This window comes from Bos indicus x Bos taurus, chromosome 2 (genome assembly GCF_003369695.1).
Source record: "Bos indicus x Bos taurus breed Angus x Brahman F1 hybrid chromosome 2, Bos_hybrid_MaternalHap_v2.0, whole genome shotgun sequence".
NCBI lineage: Eukaryota > Metazoa > Chordata > Mammalia > Artiodactyla > Bovidae > Bos > Bos indicus x Bos taurus.
Genome location: NC_040077.1, coordinates 120,142,316 through 120,159,638, shown reverse-complemented (window position 1 = coordinate 120,159,638; position 17,323 = coordinate 120,142,316). Strand labels below are relative to the sequence as shown.

The 17,323-nt window shown below is 43.1% G+C and overlaps 1 protein-coding gene and 1 pseudogene across 4 annotated transcripts in view; one reads left to right on the top strand and one right to left on the bottom strand.

The window, feature by feature from the left end:
- The window catches only part of PHC2 (polyhomeotic homolog 2), a 113,615-nt gene extending 112,217 nt beyond the window's left edge, over positions 1-1,398 (bottom strand). The window contains exon 1 of one of the 4 annotated variants that reach the window (XM_027516548.1): positions 1,335-1,398. The gene's annotated coding sequence lies outside the window, so the exon portion shown is untranslated. Of the gene's footprint in view, positions 1-499; positions 834-1,334 lie in introns of those variants that run through there. The other 3 variants (XM_027516546.1, XM_027516549.1, XM_027516547.1) reach the window with 3 other exon arrangements.
- A 12,183-nt stretch (positions 1,399-13,581) lies between these two features.
- LOC113881266 lies at positions 13,582-15,886 on the top strand (annotated as a pseudogene).
- The last annotated feature ends 1,437 nt before the right edge of the window (positions 15,887-17,323 follow it).

Here is a 17,323-nt window from a genome sequence, read left to right as displayed (position 1 = left end):
CTTTGCATCCCCAAGACATAGCAGAGTGCCTGGCAAACAGCAAGAGTTTGTTATTGTGTGATAAAAGACATCAAGAGCAACATGAAAGTGAAATTTGCACTTCACTTGCAAAAATCAAATTGGGTCCTGGTACTTTTCATGTGTAATTGCACTTTCCCTTGATTCAGAAGAAAGGACTTTAGACTCAAAAAAATTCTATTGATATCACCGGTCATCTGCACTACTGAGAGAAATAGCCGTCTTCCCGCGCCCCCCCCCCCCCCCACCACTTCCAAGAAGCTCCCAGGACAAGCTTAGTATTAGTGGCACACGGCCCATCCTACCATTTCCATTGTAGTGAAAGCTAAATTACACTGTAAGCCTAAAGCTGCCACCATTCTTAGTGAACTGGTGGTGGTGGGTAATTAAAAAAACACACTTCTCTAGCAGACCTAATAGGAGAGTGAGGGAGGAAGATAAATTTAATCCTGGCCTAATAAGAAATTTGTTAGAAACTCACGCAAACAGCCGCTTCCTCTGGACATGACAGACCCGATCCAGGTGTCCAGCAGTGACCTTTTCCCATGAGTGTCAGGCCATCACCCAGCACAGAAAACCAGGGCCCAGTGCCTTTCTTGGGCATCCCTCCTTCTGAAACCTGGCAAATCTTGGGGGGCCTGCTTTTCCTTTAGGGGATTGTCAGCTCCTCCCAGCACCGACAATCCCCAGGTCCCTTGGCTGGTGCCCCCCAAGCACCGCTCTTGCCTTCGTCCCACCGGGGCCCCAGCTTGACTCCGGGTCAAAAGTGCCGGCGGCTGGGCTGTCAGGCCGCGGCTGGGAGGGAGCGCCGAGGTCAGGCCCGACCCCCAGGTCTCCTCCACTCCGCGGGACGCGCGGAGTAGACGCAGGCCGCGCAAGGCCACGGGCTACTCAGGCGCGGGCCTCTGGGCGGTGGGGGTTGGGGGGCGGGGGACTCGGGCCCCCCCCCCCAGATAAACCGCGCGAGTGCGGGTACTCCAGCCGGTTCCCCGCAGCCCCCCGCGAGTCCCGGCCCCAGAGCTGCCCCGCAGTCCTCGCCCGGCTGCGTCCCGACCCCCAGGGCGTGCGGCGGCCGGTCGATCCGCTCGCCCGGTTGCTCGGCCCCCACGCGGGCCCCACGGCGCGGATCCCAGGTCAGGCCGCCGCCGCCTGCCTGCCGGTGCCCACGGCAATGCCCCGCCCAGCGCAGCCCGGCCCGGCCCGGCCTTGACAGCTGGGTGCCCAAAGGGTTAAGCCGGTAGCGCGGCGGCCGGAATGCCCCGCGCGCTGCCAGTCCGCCGCGAGCTGGCCCCAGCGCGCACGCGCCCGCCCGTTACCTGCGGTCGCGTTCGCGCTCCTCCTCCACCTGGCTGCTCTTTCCCGGGGGCCGCCCCTCAGCCCGCCCCCTCGGCTCGGCGCCGCGCACCCTGCTGGCTACTCGGCCAAGGCCTGGGGAGGAGGGGCGTGGGGGCGATTACCATATATTAGCATACCAGCGTGCGTCACGTGGCCTCTCCAGCCAATTGGCACTGTGGAGAGGCGGGGATTGGGTTGAACACGCCTAGGTGCTGCTCCGGGCCTGAACCGGTGGCCATGACAACGTCTGAGAGGGAGGGGGTGAAGGGGGGAGGCACAGAGCATCTTCACTACCTGAGCTGGTGTGAAGGCATCCCCACATTTCCCACCCCGTGGAAGGCGAGGGGCTGAATTTGGCTCCTTTGGCTCCTCTCAGAAGTATTCAGATTCAGCAGACATTTATCGTGCGTTTACCATGGGTCTAACACTTTTCTGCAGAATATGATTCCCTGGATAACCCTGTGATGTCTGTAACCCCACTTGGTAGAAGGGAAAGAGGAGGCTCAGAGAGGGTAGATCACTCACCCAAAGTCACAGAGGCACACTGAATGACAAAACTAGAGATTGAAGCCCATTTCTGACTTCAGGGCCCCTGAGTTATTTTCTCCAGTAGGGGTCTCCCAGCACCTCCTCACAATTCCAGGTATACCAAGCAGCTGGAAGAATCCTCATAGAAATTCTGTACAGGGCTTTAATGTTTCCTTACAATGACCTTTGAGATTAGTAGGCAGAACAATGATGCCCAAATCGCAGATAAGAAATGAGGCTCTGAGAGGTGACAGTGATCTATCTTTGGTCAAACAGCTATTAAGAACTAGTGCTTAATCACTATGATTTACACTCAAGCTTGCTACTTTATAAACTTTTTAATTCAAACATGATGGTATTGCTATGACTATTTTACATATTAAGAAACTGAGGCTTTGGGAAGTTAAGTAAATTGCCCAAGGTGACACAGCTAGGAAGTAACAGACAAAGGTTCAAATCCAGGTTTATCCGGCTGCAAAGCTAGTCTCCTAGAGTCTCATTGGGACTAGGCTCATTTAATTTAGATTCAGACTTCAGAACCCCTTCTCAAACAGAACTTTCTCTCCTATCCTCTTAAGATGTGACCATGTTCTCTTTAATCTTGCAAAATATTACATGACAGGTGATATGTGTTAAGGTCACAGAGGCTAAATATTAAAGGAAAACAGAGTCACCTCTGCAGGTGGGTTAAGGACACTCTATTATTCTCAGTGCTTCAATTTTACCCCTGGGGAATTTGATAGCTTGGTGAAGGCTGAATAGCTTAAAAGAATAGGCGCCTCCATTTAGGCTTTCCTCTACTTCTTCCTCTAGTTTAGCTCAGTGGATCTCTAACTAATTATTGGACAAAATAGTAATACCTCAAACCAAATATACTAAACTTTATAGGCATTTAAAGAGATTAGCAAATGTAATTTTGTCTGTAAGTACATTTAGCCTTATTGGGCTGACTTAAAACCCAATTTCCTCCTAAGCTGTGATGTTTGGTGTTCAAGAGCCCAAACTTGGAGGCAGACCTAATTGGGTTAAAATCCTAATTTGCCTACTCACTAATTGTGTGGCCTAGGGAAAGTTACTTAACTGCTCTGCCTCAATGTCCTCATTTATAAAATAGGATAGGAATGGTGTGAGAATCAAATGAATTAATGAACAAAAAGTATTTAGCACAAGCTATGGCTTAGAAGTAAAACCTCCATAATTGTTAGCTGTTATTGACACAGGAGCTTTAGTAGGAACAGACAACCCACGTGTACAGAATCTCTCAAAGTTTCCTAGCTGGCTTTGGAATTCTGGAGCTGTCTCTCATCCCTTGTGGCATATTAAACAGCCTGTTGTGCTGGTGAAGGCTTGTTATCTCTCCAAATGACATCCTCTCTTCTTAGGATCATAAATAATTCCTGGACTCAAAGGAGCTGGTTTCTCCTGTACATCTCCTAGCACCAAATTACCGGAGTGGGTCCTTGCAGAAAGGGATCTTGACAAACAGTGGAGCCATAAGTCAGGCTTCTTGAAACACTTTTATGAGCGCCTTAATGAGGGAGATGAGCTGTCATCAGGAACTCTTCCCGACCTTCCTGGCCACAGGAAATGAGTTCTTTGTGCTCAAAGGGTTTCCAAAGCTGAGGCGTAAAGAGTTTTCAGGAAGTGGGGCAGTGATGAGAAGCTGTTGACTCAGAGAATCCCAGGGCTAAACAGCCCCCATCCTGCCATTCACCTTATAGGGTCAAATTACTCAGGGCTTATTGCAGCAATAGCACCAAAGGGTGGCTTGCAGGGGTGGATGTTAATCCTTTCCCCGTCCCCCGATGCACACACTTCAACAACCAATCTGCCACCATCCTGAAAGATGCAGCGGTATAGACAGTATTTAAGAGCATTGTCTCTGCAGCTGAAGAAACAAGTGTGAACCCTGCTTCCATTATTCTCTATCTCTGTGTCCTTGGGAAACTTGCTTAACCTCTCTGTGTCCCAATTTTCACATCTGCAAAGTGGGAAAAATACAGTGCCCACCTTACAGGCTCTTGTGAAGATCAATGAGTGACTAACATAAGGTGTTCACTCCAGGAAGCCCTGGAGATATGTTTGCTAATTCAACAAAATAAACATGGAGTCCAATACAACAGTGTACTTTCTGTAGAGGTGACCGCAGCCCTAAGAAAAATGCTCTGGACCCTCTCCTAACTACATGCTGCCCCTTTCCCTTCTGACTTGCAATAGGAAGAAGATGTGCTTCAGGGTTCTACTTTGAATGTGGACTCTGCCGCATTCTGTTCTGTGAAATTGGTCAAGTTATTTTACACCCTCAAGCCAGAGTTACATTATTTGTAGAATGAGACTTACTTCCTCCTGGAGTTGTTCTGAGCATTCCAGTAAGATCGTATCTGGTAGGAGGTGATGAGAGCCTCCTACTCTCAGGACAGAGATCCTTCTTGATCATAATCATGTTTCTCTTTTACTGAGATATTTCTAGTGATGTCTTTACTTTACAGTAATGAACTAATATTTAGTGAGCACTAACACTGGCCCTGTGCTATATATCATATATACTTAGAGTAGAATGAACACCTGGAGTCCAAGATGTGAACTTACCCAAAAACACAGTGGACGTCAGTGGTGGAACCAGGATTCAAGCCTGGACTGTCTAATACCCAAGTCCATGCTAATGACCCTCCATGCCATAGGCTTTCCACTCCAGCTCAGCTCTTGGAACTCAGTTCTCTTTCTTTAGCATTCCTCTCCCATCCATATACACACTGTCCCTGGTGGCTAGCAGTGCCCAGCACAGTAAGTGCTCCACGTGTGTTTACTGAATGGGTGAAAGTAAATGACTATGACATCCTCTTATAGTGATGAAAGCCTCCTTTTTTTCTTGGACTGTCCCCATTGGGGAAGAGAAGCAGCTGGCAACCCTCCTCCCCACCTCCTAGCATCCTATTCCTGCTAAATAATCATGTGGAAGGCTTTCCTCCCTCTCCCTGGGGGAATCAGGCTGCTGCTGCTTTTTTTTTTTTTCCCAGAGATCTAGGAGAGACACAATGATGACTCATCTTCAATGAACATTTGGAGACATGTCAGGGCCGCTGGTGCTTTTAAGGGCTCTGTTAATATCCATCAGTGGGATCATTTCCAAATAATGGCCTTGGATAAGTATATTAGTTTACTAGGGCTGCTGTAACAAAATACCACAAACCAGGTGACTTAACATAAAAATTTACTCTCACAATTCAGGAGACCAGAAGTCCAAAATCAAAGTGCCAGCAGGATTGGTTCTTTCCTGTGGGTGAAGAGGGAAAATCTAATCAGTGCCTCTCTCCTAGCTTTTGGTGGTTGCCAGCAATCCTTGGCTTAGTCGTGTATCACTCAAATCTCTGCCTCCATCATCACACAGCATTCCCTGTATGTCTGTGTCCAACTTGCCCTCTTCTTATAAGGATACTAGTCCTGTTGGAGTAGGACCCACTCTAATCCAGTAAAGTGAAAGTGAAAGTCACTCAGCCATGTCCACTATACAATCCATGGAATTCTCCAGGCCAGAATACTGGAGTGGGTAGCCTTTTCCTTCTCCAGGGGATCTTCCCAACCCAGGGATCAAACCCAGGTCTCTCGCATTGCAGGCAGATTCTTTACCAGCTGAACCCACAGTGAAGCTCTAAAACCTCATCTTAACTTGGTTATGTCTACAAAGACACTAGGTTTTTAAAAGGTGTTTGTGTTCCAAGGCTCATTACTGGCTCCTCCAAGCTTCCATAGGCTGGTCCAGTATTTGAGGGACTTTGGCACTTCAGACAAATCTAGAACCATCCCCTCTCTGACAGTGCAATCCTGCAGCCTTTCTTCCCTTTAGTCACATCCATTGACTAATCTTGGAAGCATCACTTCTCTGAATCCTGCAGCAGATGAGCATGAGGGAACTCCATGGGGGCAGACACAATGTCTTGTTCATCTTTTTTGCCCCCAGTGGTAACATAAAAACCATCATAAAATTGGCTCTCAATAACCATTTGTTTAATCAATGAAAGAACATTTGCTCCAGTTAGTACCAAGGGTCATTTATTTCTCACTGTTTCTGCATCTAATTTTCAGTGACAGTTGCAGAGTTGGTTTAAGATACCTGAATTCCACTCTGAAAGACACAGTTCTTTTGACATGAATATTCCATTTGTCACTACATTATTAGAAGAGATGGTATTTTGCTCCTATTATTGGTGGCTGATACAAATATTGTCCTGCCTCAAGCTGTCATCATGTGAGATCGCAGCCTGGAGCAGTGAGGCTGAAAACTGGGGCAGGCTGGGGTCAGAGATGGGGTCAACCCAGCAGGAGTTGTCAGATGAGAGCAGGGGTGAGAAGGAGGTCAGATGGGAGATCAAAGTCCAGGAACTAGGCAGGTACACAGTCAATCCTGGCTCTCCCAAGGACGGTGGCCTGTGACTGGAGCCCCTTTGGAAAATGTCTCATAGGCAGGTCCCCTGAGCTGGCCGCCTGCTCAAAGGTCCCTGGAGGGTTCTTTGTAATTGATCTGGGTATGAGTTCCCTCCTCACAAAGGGGATACAATCAATCAACATTATTTGGCAAGCCTCATGTTCATATGATCAGATAAACTTTAAAAGCCTGGAAGCAGTCTTGTTTGTTTTAGTCACATGGCCCCAGGCCTGCCGCTAATTTTTAAATTTATGGTTTTAGGTCTAATGCTGGTTATGCATCAGGATCAGCTGGGAACCCTGGCTCAAATACAGATCCCCAAGTCTTACCCCCAAAGATTCTGATTCTCTGAGTGGTCTACTGACACCTAAAAAGACTGTGTGGTGCAGTGGTTCAGGGTGGAGGTTCTGGAGCCAGACCTGCTTAGATTTGTAATGGTTTTGCCATTAACATGGTGAACCTGGGTGAACTTCACCTTCGTGAGCTTCAGTATCTTATCTATGAAAGAGAATAGGATAAAAGAATAGAATAAAAGAGAACAATAATTTTCAGTCAATTGATAGTATGTGAGGATTAATGATTTAACACATGCAAAGTCTTAGAATACTAAGTGCTCAATAAATGTTACTTATGATTATCTTTCTTTGTACCAAGCTCTATGAGTGATTTAAAATCACAATCCTTCTCTCCCTCCCTCTCTTCCTTCTTTCCTTCCTTCCTTTTTTCTTCCTTCCCTCCCTCTCTTCCCTAAACAATTACCAAGGACTCTTCCCTATCAGGGTTTCCCAGGTGGTGCTAGTGGTAAAGAACCCGCTTGCCAGTGCAGGAGATGTAAGAGAGAGATGCGGGTTCCATGCCTGGGTCAGTAAGATCCCCTGGAAAAGGGATGGCAACCCACTCCAGTATTCTTGCCTGGAGAATCCCATGGACAGAGGAGCCTGGTGGGCTATAGTCCATAGGGTTGCAAAGATTCAGACATGACTGAAGTGACTTAGCATAAAAAAAAACCTCCCTACCAGGACCCAAGCTATACACATACAATCCTCTTCAGTTTACAGTCTAGCCTGGAAGCCGGGATTGGCAAGCACTGTTGTACTCACTAACTTCAGCTCTCTGAACGCTTACTGGAGTCTGAGGCTGTGGGCTTCACTTCTGGTGTCCCTCCAACAAGGCTCCCCACCTCCCAGGGAAATAAATAACCTTCATTTCATACCCCCAAAACAGAGCAAAATGGAAGAACACAGAGTCATTTAAACCTGGCATGCCATTTTCTAGCTGATTGACATTGGATAAATCATATTTACAGGGTACTTTCTATCTACTGCCTGCCCAGTATCCCTCGTCTAGCAACACCATACCCCTTCTGTGTGCATAGAACTGGGGAGAACAGCCAAACATAACTGTGAGTCCACCTCTCACCCAAGCCACTGATGACTGGTCAAGGGCAGGCACCTAACTCAAGCCAACCAATCACGTCCCATTTCCAGGACCCTGGAATGGTGCTGAAGCCCTGCTGTCTTGCCTGATTCTGAATGGAGGTGCTATAATCGAAGGAGATGTTGACAATGGGCATTTTCCATGAGGCATACCAAGAAACAAAGCCAGTCAGCCTGACGTTGGGAAGAAAAGCAAAGCCAGTGCTTGGATTGAAGTTTCTGATGGTCTCCCTTTCACAGTCCCCAGCTTTGGATTCTGCAACACGACTTCTAGCTTTATAGTAAAGTCCTCTTTCTGTGGACGTCAGATGTAAGGTATCTCTTGTTTTCACCAGGAAGGCAGGTTTACCTCCAGCAGCTGGTTCTGTCATGCTCAAGAAGTCCACTTCTGAAGGGCTGCTCAAAAGAGAAGCAAATTCAAAGGTCTTGGTGTGGATAAGACCAAAGACCTAAAGAGCTCTGGAGCCTCTGCCCCTACTTTGAATGAGCTTTTGGGTCAGAGCACTTTAGAAGCAGAGAGAGGAGGAAAGAGCCTAGGGTCTTGAACACTAGTCAGGGGGCCAGTCAGGCTTTTCATGGAGGGACTGCAATTTCTAACTTTCCTTAGTTAAGAAGGAAACTCCTGGAGAGCCTCAGTCTCTCCTGCCACTTGGTTGTGTTCTGTTTTTTCATATTTGCAGTTTCTTCAACATAGGCACCCTTTCCGAATGCAGCTGGATTCCCCCCACACTTGGCATGCTTGTTAGGATTTGTCTGTCTCTTTGGGGTGGGAAGCGAGAAGGTGAAAGTAGACATTTCTGTCCTAGTATTTCCTAAGCTGTTGCTATTTTCTTTGCCTCAGGCCTGCTTCTCCTAGCATGTCATGGAGCTGGTTGATGTTACCTCTCCCAGCACCCCTTTTGATCAGCTGGCTGTCAGTTCTTCCATTTCACAGACAGGGGTAACATTTAGCTGGTTTGTACCAGTGCAGTCTCAAATGCTTGCTAAATTAGTGAAATGTTTGTATTGATTGCTGCTGCAAATCCCCTAAGTGCCCCTCCAGCTTCCCATCACCCTCACTTTCTCCCCTGGAATCCCCCAGACCTCTGCACCTTCTGGCAACTGAAAGGTTAATACTTAGCATAGCGGGGACCTCTGGCATACTCACTGCTCTAGAACTTGGCTTGAACATTTGGGATGCTTTCTTCTCTGTTTTAAAATACATCTATATTTTACTTTTTTAAAAAACTTATTTTATTGAAGTCAAGTCTTGATTTTATTGAAGTATAGTTGTGTTAATTTCTGTGGTACAGCAAAGTGATTCAGACACACACACACACACACACACACATATATATATATATATATACACATATATATGCACATTAAAAGTTAAAGTGTTAGTTGCTCAGTCATGTCCACCTGAAACTATCACAATATTGTTAATCAGTTATATCTTAATACAAAACAAAACATTTTTAAAAAATAAGTAAAAATAAAAACATACCCACAGTTTTTGGGCTCTCCTCCCAACCAAACGTGCAATCTCATTTCTCTCCCTTTCCACTTGGGCAGAACTTAGTGTCTAGCTGCTAACAAGTAGAGTGCAGAGAAAGTCCAGGAATCTGACTCCCAAGGCTACATTAGCAAAGCTTCTTTCTGGGTCTTCCTCTGAGGACACTTGAAACCCAGTTTAGTTTAGTTGCTAAGTTGTGTCCGACTCTTTTGCAACCCCATGGACTATAGCTGGGCAGGCTCCTCTGTCCGTGAAATGCTCCAGGCAAGAATACTGGAGTGGGTTGTCATGCCCTTCTCCAGGGGATCTCCTAACCCAGGGATTGAACCTAGGTATCCTGCTTTGCAAACAGATTCTTTACCAACTGAGCCAGGGAAGCTGTACACACACACACACATATAGATTTTTTTCATATTGTTTTCCATTATGGTTTATCACAGGATACTGTATATTTAGTTCCCTGTGTTATACAGTAGTACTCTGTTGTTTGGCATGCTTTGTGATGCTTTCCTGCCCTCTGCCTTACTAGTTAGATATTTTAAATACTCGCCTTGTTTAAAGTGAAGTTTAGAGAAGTTAACTAAAGTAAGTCATTCTTTTACTCATTCACCTACTCATTTAACATGTTTTTATTGAATGGCAGCTTTATGCCAGGCCTGGACATAGTGCTGAGGATACAAGCTGAATAAAACTAACATGGAGTATCCAGGGTAGTGCAGAGACAGAATTGGCAGGGAAATAGATAAACATACAATAAAAGCCCGATTAGTGCTATAAAACAAAAGATGAGGGTGCCGTGGGAGAGAATGACACAGAGACCCACTTTTAGAAACAAACAGAGATCATTCTGTCGTTTTTGAGACTGCATCCAATTAGTGCATTTCAGACTCTTTTGTTGACTATGAAGGCTATTCCATTTCTTCTAAGGGATTCCTGCCCACAGTAGTAGATATAATGGTCATCTGAGTTAAATTCACCCATTCCAGTCCATTTTCGTTCAATGATTCCTAAAATGTCAATGTTCACTCTTGCCATCTCCTGGTTTGACCACTTCCAATTTACTTTGATTCATGGACCTAACATTCCAGGCTCCTATGCAATATTGTTCTCTATAGCATCAGACTTTACCTCCATCACCTGTCACATCCACAACTGGGTGTTGTTTTTGCTTTGGCTCCATCTCGGCATTCTTTCTGGAGCTATTCCTCCACTCTTCTCCAGTAGCATATTGGGCACCTACCAACCTGAGGAGTTCATCTTTCAGTGCCCTATCTTTTTGCCTTTTCATACTGTTCATGGGGTTCTCAAGGCAAGAATACTAAAGTGGTTTGCCATTCCCTTCTCCCGTGGACCACATTTTGTCAGATCTCTCCACCATGACCCATCTGTCTTGGGTGGCCCTACATGGCATGGCTCATAGTTTCATTAGACAAGGCTGTGGTCCATGTAATCAGTTTGATTAGTTTTCTGTGACTGTGGTTTTCATTCTGTCTGCCTTCTGATGGATAAGGATAAGAGCCTTATGGAAGATTCCTTACTAATTTTCAAATCATTCAAGATGTCTTCCTTAATTGAAAATATATTTCTTGTCTACAAATCACAGGTCTTAGCCTAAGCATTTCTGAAGAATAATCAGTAGGGCTCTTGGACAAAATTAGGCTTACTAGGGTCAAAATGTCTATTTTTGAGGCAATATAGTACTGATTCTGGTCTACAGACTGAGCAGGAATTCACCACCACTTACTACTTTTGTGATCTTAAGAGACACATTGTGCCTCAGCTTCATTACCTATAAAATTGCATTAACAATGGCACTTATTACTATGAAAGTTAAGAAACGTTGGTCTGCCTAGGTGGCTCAGTGGTAAAGAACCTGGTGGCCGGTGCAAGAGACAGAGACACAGGTTGTATCCCTGGGTCGGGAAGATCCCCTGGAGGAGGAAATGGCAACCCACTCCAGTATTCTTGCCTAAAGAATCCCATTGACAGAGGAGCTTGGCGGCTACAGTCCATGGGGTCACAAAGAGTCGGACACGACCAAGCAGTCATGTGCACATAAGTATTATTAATACCAATAAAGCAACAAATAGCCCAAGAGGTTATTCTGTGTCTGGCACTACTATTGGCTTCACATGTGAAGTGTTTGGTATGCCTCCTGGCAAATAATAAATAATTTATATTAGCTAATATAATCAGTATTGACATAAAAATTATGAATAAAGCTAACAATGATTTTAAATGGATACTTGAGACATTAAAGCATTACTAAAGATGCTAAAAATTAGGCTGTCAAAGACTATCTTGTGAATGCAGTATCAATTATCTTGAGAAGACTTATCTCACCAAACTCTCTAAATGAGACAGCTTCTTGTAGTTAAAAAAAAACAAAAACCCAACTATAAAGTTAGCCAAATTTGGAAAATAATCCATATGCCCTGTGAAAATTTCACTGTGGATCCTCAGTGATCTCATCTGAAAAATGGGATATGAATATCTATTTTGCTGAGACCCCAAAGAATTAGAGACAATGCAACATGAAAGCACCTAGCACAATGCTTATGAATATTTTGTTATTATTATTATTATTTACAAAAGGGCGGATATCAGGTCTTCTAAAACATCAAAAAATCTAGTAAAATGAGTCATTAAATATCTGTGCCAAGAAAAAAAAAACACTAAATAAAATGATAATGACAACTTGTTAGGATAATAAATTATAAAACATTAAGTTCCTAAGATTTTTTTTCAATTTATAATATGAAACTGAAATGACCATCTAATCTAAATAAATTTAACAGTCATCCCAGTGTTCCATCAGCAACTCAAGTCTAAAGAAAATATAAGAGAATGTCTCTAATATCAGCAAGCAATGTTAAATCAGCTTTACGACAAAAGGGAAAGTATCTACCCAGCTGCTAAGGTCCATTTCCAACAGGGGAAGGCAGTCTCCAAAACCGCAAAGTTCCTAAACAGAGGAGGGTCCAGTAAACTCAAGCAATAGCCTAGCTCCACGTGCCTCGCTGTCATTCAGAAGGTAGGAAGGTGATACACAACACTTCCGAGGGCATCTACTTCTGAGGAAGAATCCTCAAAAAAAAAAAAAACCCAAAACAAAATGAGTCACACATGAACCCCAAGTACTGGACTGAGGCAGAGAAGAAAGGAGCACTCAAGGGAAGCAAAGCCGCATCTCCCACTCTGTTCTGGCTGCCTCTGCCTAAGTCCTCCGCACCTTTGTTGTATGCAAGGATGGTCACATGGAAAGCACATGTTAGATTTCTATTCATCAGAGAAAACATAAACAAAGATGAAAACTGACTACAGTTAAAAACTAGTTTTATTAATATGTTTTAAAAATTGCCATTTGATGTCTTAATGATTATTTTAGTTCATTAAACTTAAAACTTTTTCTTCTGGTTCATTTACTTTCAAAATTAATATTATCTTGAAATCTCTACCTGGAATTTCTTACCTCTCTACTATGTAGTCAGAACCAAGAATATTCAAAAGGGTGGCAATTCACCAGCCATAGAAGGAAAGACTCCATGAAAATGGCCACAAAGTAACAAAAACAAATAAAATCTAATTATAAAATTTCAACAGGCTAATTATAAAAGATACAATAGAACTACAGATGTCTAAAAGCTTATCCTAGCACTGAGTTTGGCTTCAAAACATTTTCAGTTAAACACTACACTTCTAAATGATTTCCATTTATTTAAACAAAGGAACACATATTTAGTATTCCTTTTCAATATTCAGTTATAAGTTTAATTACAAAAAGTTATTTACATATAACATTTGGTCAAATCAGTACACACTGAAAGCCTGGACTTGAGCAAGAAAGATACAAAAGCACCAGAAAAGACATTAGTGGTAACCCCAGCCCTCAGAGATTTGTTAAAGTGCCAAATAGTATTTTAACAGTCCTTAAAGGAACCCGGAGAAGGCAATGGCACCCCACTCCAGTACTCTTGCCTGGAAAATCCCATGGATGGAGGAGCCTGGTAGGCTGCAGTCCATGGGGTCGCTAAGAGTTGGACACGACTGAGTGACTTCACTTTCACTTTTCACTTTCATGCATTGGAGAAGGAAATGGCAACCCACTCCAGTGTTCTTGCCTGGAGAATCCCAGGGACGGGGGAGCCTGGTGGCTGCCGTCTACGGGGTCACACAGAGTTGGACACGACTGAAGTGACTTAGCATAGCATAGCATAGCATAAAGGAACCAGTAAGAGATATCTCAAGGCAATCCATGATGAGCTATCAAACAAATGACTAAGTCAGTGAATGCTCCCTTATTGAAAACAGAAAGAGCTATCAGACTGGGAAAGCCTGCCGGGTAGTTGGGGAAGCATTCCAAAAAAACATTACAAAACCAGGATTTATTAATATTAACTATGAAACAGTTAAGGGTTTACTAATGCACTCTCGATTTCAGAGCATTATCGCCTGAGATGGATGGCAGTCACTGCAAAGTTACTGCTCCTCTCCTGAGTCAGAGACTCAGAGGATGGTTACCAAGGATGGTCACAGCACGCTTCAGGAGGTCTTGCGTATCTTTGAGACGCTTGGGGAATCCTAATGTACATGTGGGGGCGCTAGATAATGCTGGTTTTCTCCGCCTCTTTTGTTATCCACTGGCTTGTCTTTGCAGTACTCTGGTATGTTCTAGCTGAGGTGAATGGTGACCGGGGACTGGATCATGATGCCCCACCTGAAAACCACACTATCTGTGTCAAGTACATCACCAGTTTCACAGCGGCATTCACCTTCTCCCTGGAGACACAGCTCACAACTGGTTACGGCACCATGTTCCCCAGTGGTGACGGTCCAAGTGCAATCACCCTCCTTGCCATACAAATGCTCCTAGGCCTCATGCTAGAGGCTTTTATCACAAGTAATTGTTTTTGTTCTTTAAAAAAATATAGGAATATTTTGGAATGGGTATAATCAGTTATAAGCAATCATACTACAGAACAATTCATTCGCATTATTGACAAGTAATGCCTGAGACTGAGAAGAAAGAGTCAAGGGTCAAACAACTGGAGAAATTTTTAAAAATTTGATTCTATATTAGCCAAAAACATATGAATAAAAAAATCTAAAAGGAATTTTTCAAAGGAGCTAAATATTTTCTTAAATAAGTGAATAAATATGTTCAATGCATATTACTGTCATTTTACCTAGCAGAAGAATTTGTTCTTTTTTTAAAACATTTACTGGGTTAGAATTTTCTCCTGAGTTCATTTTTTCAACATTTACTCAACACTAGTGAGCCCAGAGCACCACAGTCAGTATTGCATGATAGAGAACAAGAATACACATCCTTAGCAAAAAATATATATATATATTTGGTATCCTTTTATGTATTTTACTTTAATGCATTTAAAGCATAATTTTGATAAGAGGTCCATAGACCTCACCAGCCTGCCAATATCTGTGGTGCATTAGTAGTTAAGAAACCCTGATCTAGAGTTGTGGGGGTGGGGGTGGGGTTCAAAGGAGGATGCACTTGAAGCATACACTGAAATCCCCTTAGAGCCAGAGCCTTTTTAAAAGAAAAAAAGGTTTCTATAAATTTCAAAGTTAAAAGTTCTTCAATGGACCACTTGTCTACTGGTCCCTTCCCTACCCCAAACCATTCTACTATGAATCTAATCTCTATTTCAACTTGAAGTAATCTGATGGCAACTAAATTGCATTTATTTTCTGTTGTATTTTTTTTTAAGCAGGGGTAGGGATATAGGCAATGATGACTCTGACATCCTAACAAACTTCGAAAGTTTTACATCTCTATGTGACAAATGAATTTTTCTTATCCATTTTGAAATCAGTTTTAAAATAAGAATATATGTACTATTTTGAAAAACGCTTCAGGCTAATGAGAAATTAACAAGTTCAATTCCTGACTTATTTGGCAGGCATGACACTAAGAAATGTATAACAATTTGCTAGATCCTTGTCACTCAGAAAAAGTAATGACATTTCTAGTGTTCATTCTAAAAAAAGAACTCAATGGTTTCTAATTTAGGTGCCTTTGTGGCGAAGATTGCCCGGCCAAAAAATCGAGCTTCCTCAATTTGCTTTACTGACTTAGCAGTAGTAGCTCACCTAGATGGTAAACCTAATCTCATTTTCCAAGTGGCCAAAACTCAGCCTAGCCCTCTAACCAATGTTCGGGTCTCAGCTATACTCTATCAGGAAACGGCAAACTCTACCAGACCAGTGTGGACTTCCACCTTGATGGCATCAGTTCTGAGGAATGTCCATTCTTTACCTTTCCACTCACCTACTACCACTCTATTATACCATCAAGTCCTCTGGCTACTCTGCTCCAGTATGAAAATCCTTCCCACTTTGAATTAGTTGTGTTCCTTTCAACAGCGCAGGAAGGCACTGGAGAAACATGCCAGAGGAGGACATCCTACCTGTCCTCCCGAGATCATGTTATATCGCTGTTTTGCATCTCTGTTGACCCAAGGCTCCAAAGGTGAATATCAAATCAAGATGGAGAATTTTGACAAGACTATTCCTGAATTTCAAACTCCTCTGGTCTCCAAGAGCCCAAACAGGACTGACCTGGACATCTACATCAATGGACAAAGCATTGACAGCTTTCAGATCTCTGAAACAGGACTCATAGAGTAAGAAGTATCCATTTTAGCACCCTATTTTTAAATGTATTAAATACACTCAGCCAGTTATGTAGCTGTTTTTCCTTCTTGTATCTCATGTTTTTTTCTTTTTTTTCCAATGCTGATTACATCATGATGATCAAGTCTCCACCCATAAAAAATGGCTGAGCTAACAATACACACTGTGGAAATACAACATTATACAAAGTTGCTATCTACGGTTATCTGCTGAAATCAATGCATGTGACGGTAACAGATATGTATAACAACAGAAATGCTATTGGTGAGTTTATATGAATGTGGTATGATACCAGTAATGAAGGTAAAAATGGACACACTTTACACAGTGAACTCTAGGAAAATCAGTCACAAACTTCTCATTTTCCTCTGCAAGTCAGAGCAACAGTCTAGTTTCAAACCTAGCTCCCTGGGTAGAATGATGATTTCACAATATTTAGTGAACATCCTTTTTAAACTGCTCTTTTTTCAAGACAACAAAGATCATTCCTTTGGTTCCTTATAAAACCAAACTGGGGCAAATATTCCTCCCTTAATTTTTAACAGCTAAGAACAAAAATTCACAAGAAAACACCAAAAAAATAGATTTAACCATAACTCTAAAAGCATTTGGGCATGACACTCAAACACACTTACATATTCATATATTTGTGGCAGAAAGTGATCACAGCAAGTAAAACAAGCACTAGCCTGACGGAAACTGTAGGGTACTATTAGGCAAAGATGCAAAATTTTATCTACTTTATGGGGAGGGAGGGTCAGGATGGGGAACACATGTACACCCATGGCTGATTCATATGAATGAATATTGTAAAGTAATTAGCCTCCAATTAAATTAAAAAAAATAAAGCTATTGTGCACATTAATCAAATAGTGATTTAAATATTACAACTATTCACCTGAATGACTTCCGACCAAAGTAAAAACCTTCCCTTTCTACCTAGGATCCGTTTAATAGTATAAAAACCTCATAGATGTAAATATATTTATGTTTTTGTAGATATAAAGGTTTAGATATAATTTAGCTCCAGGGGAAAAACCACCACTAGAAAAAGCAAAAAATAATTAGGCAATGAAGCATTTTCAAATCCAAGTTTCTGTTTCAAACTTATAACAGGTTTTTCTATAAATACAAAATGAGTGTTTATTCACCAGTAGGAGGTTGGACTAGATAAACCATTATTTCTTTCCAAATCTAATACTCCATGAAAATTATGCTTTCTCTGCTGTTTTGCAGGAGGAGAAGAGGACGACAGAGGATGAGATGGCTGGATGGCATCACTGACTTGACGGACGTGAGTCTGGGTGAACTCCGGGAGTTGGTGATGGACAGAGAGGCCTGGCGTGCTGCGGTTCATGGGGTCGCAAAGAGTTGGACACGACTGAGCGACTGATTTCATCTGATCTGATACTAAGACGAACCCTTTCCCTT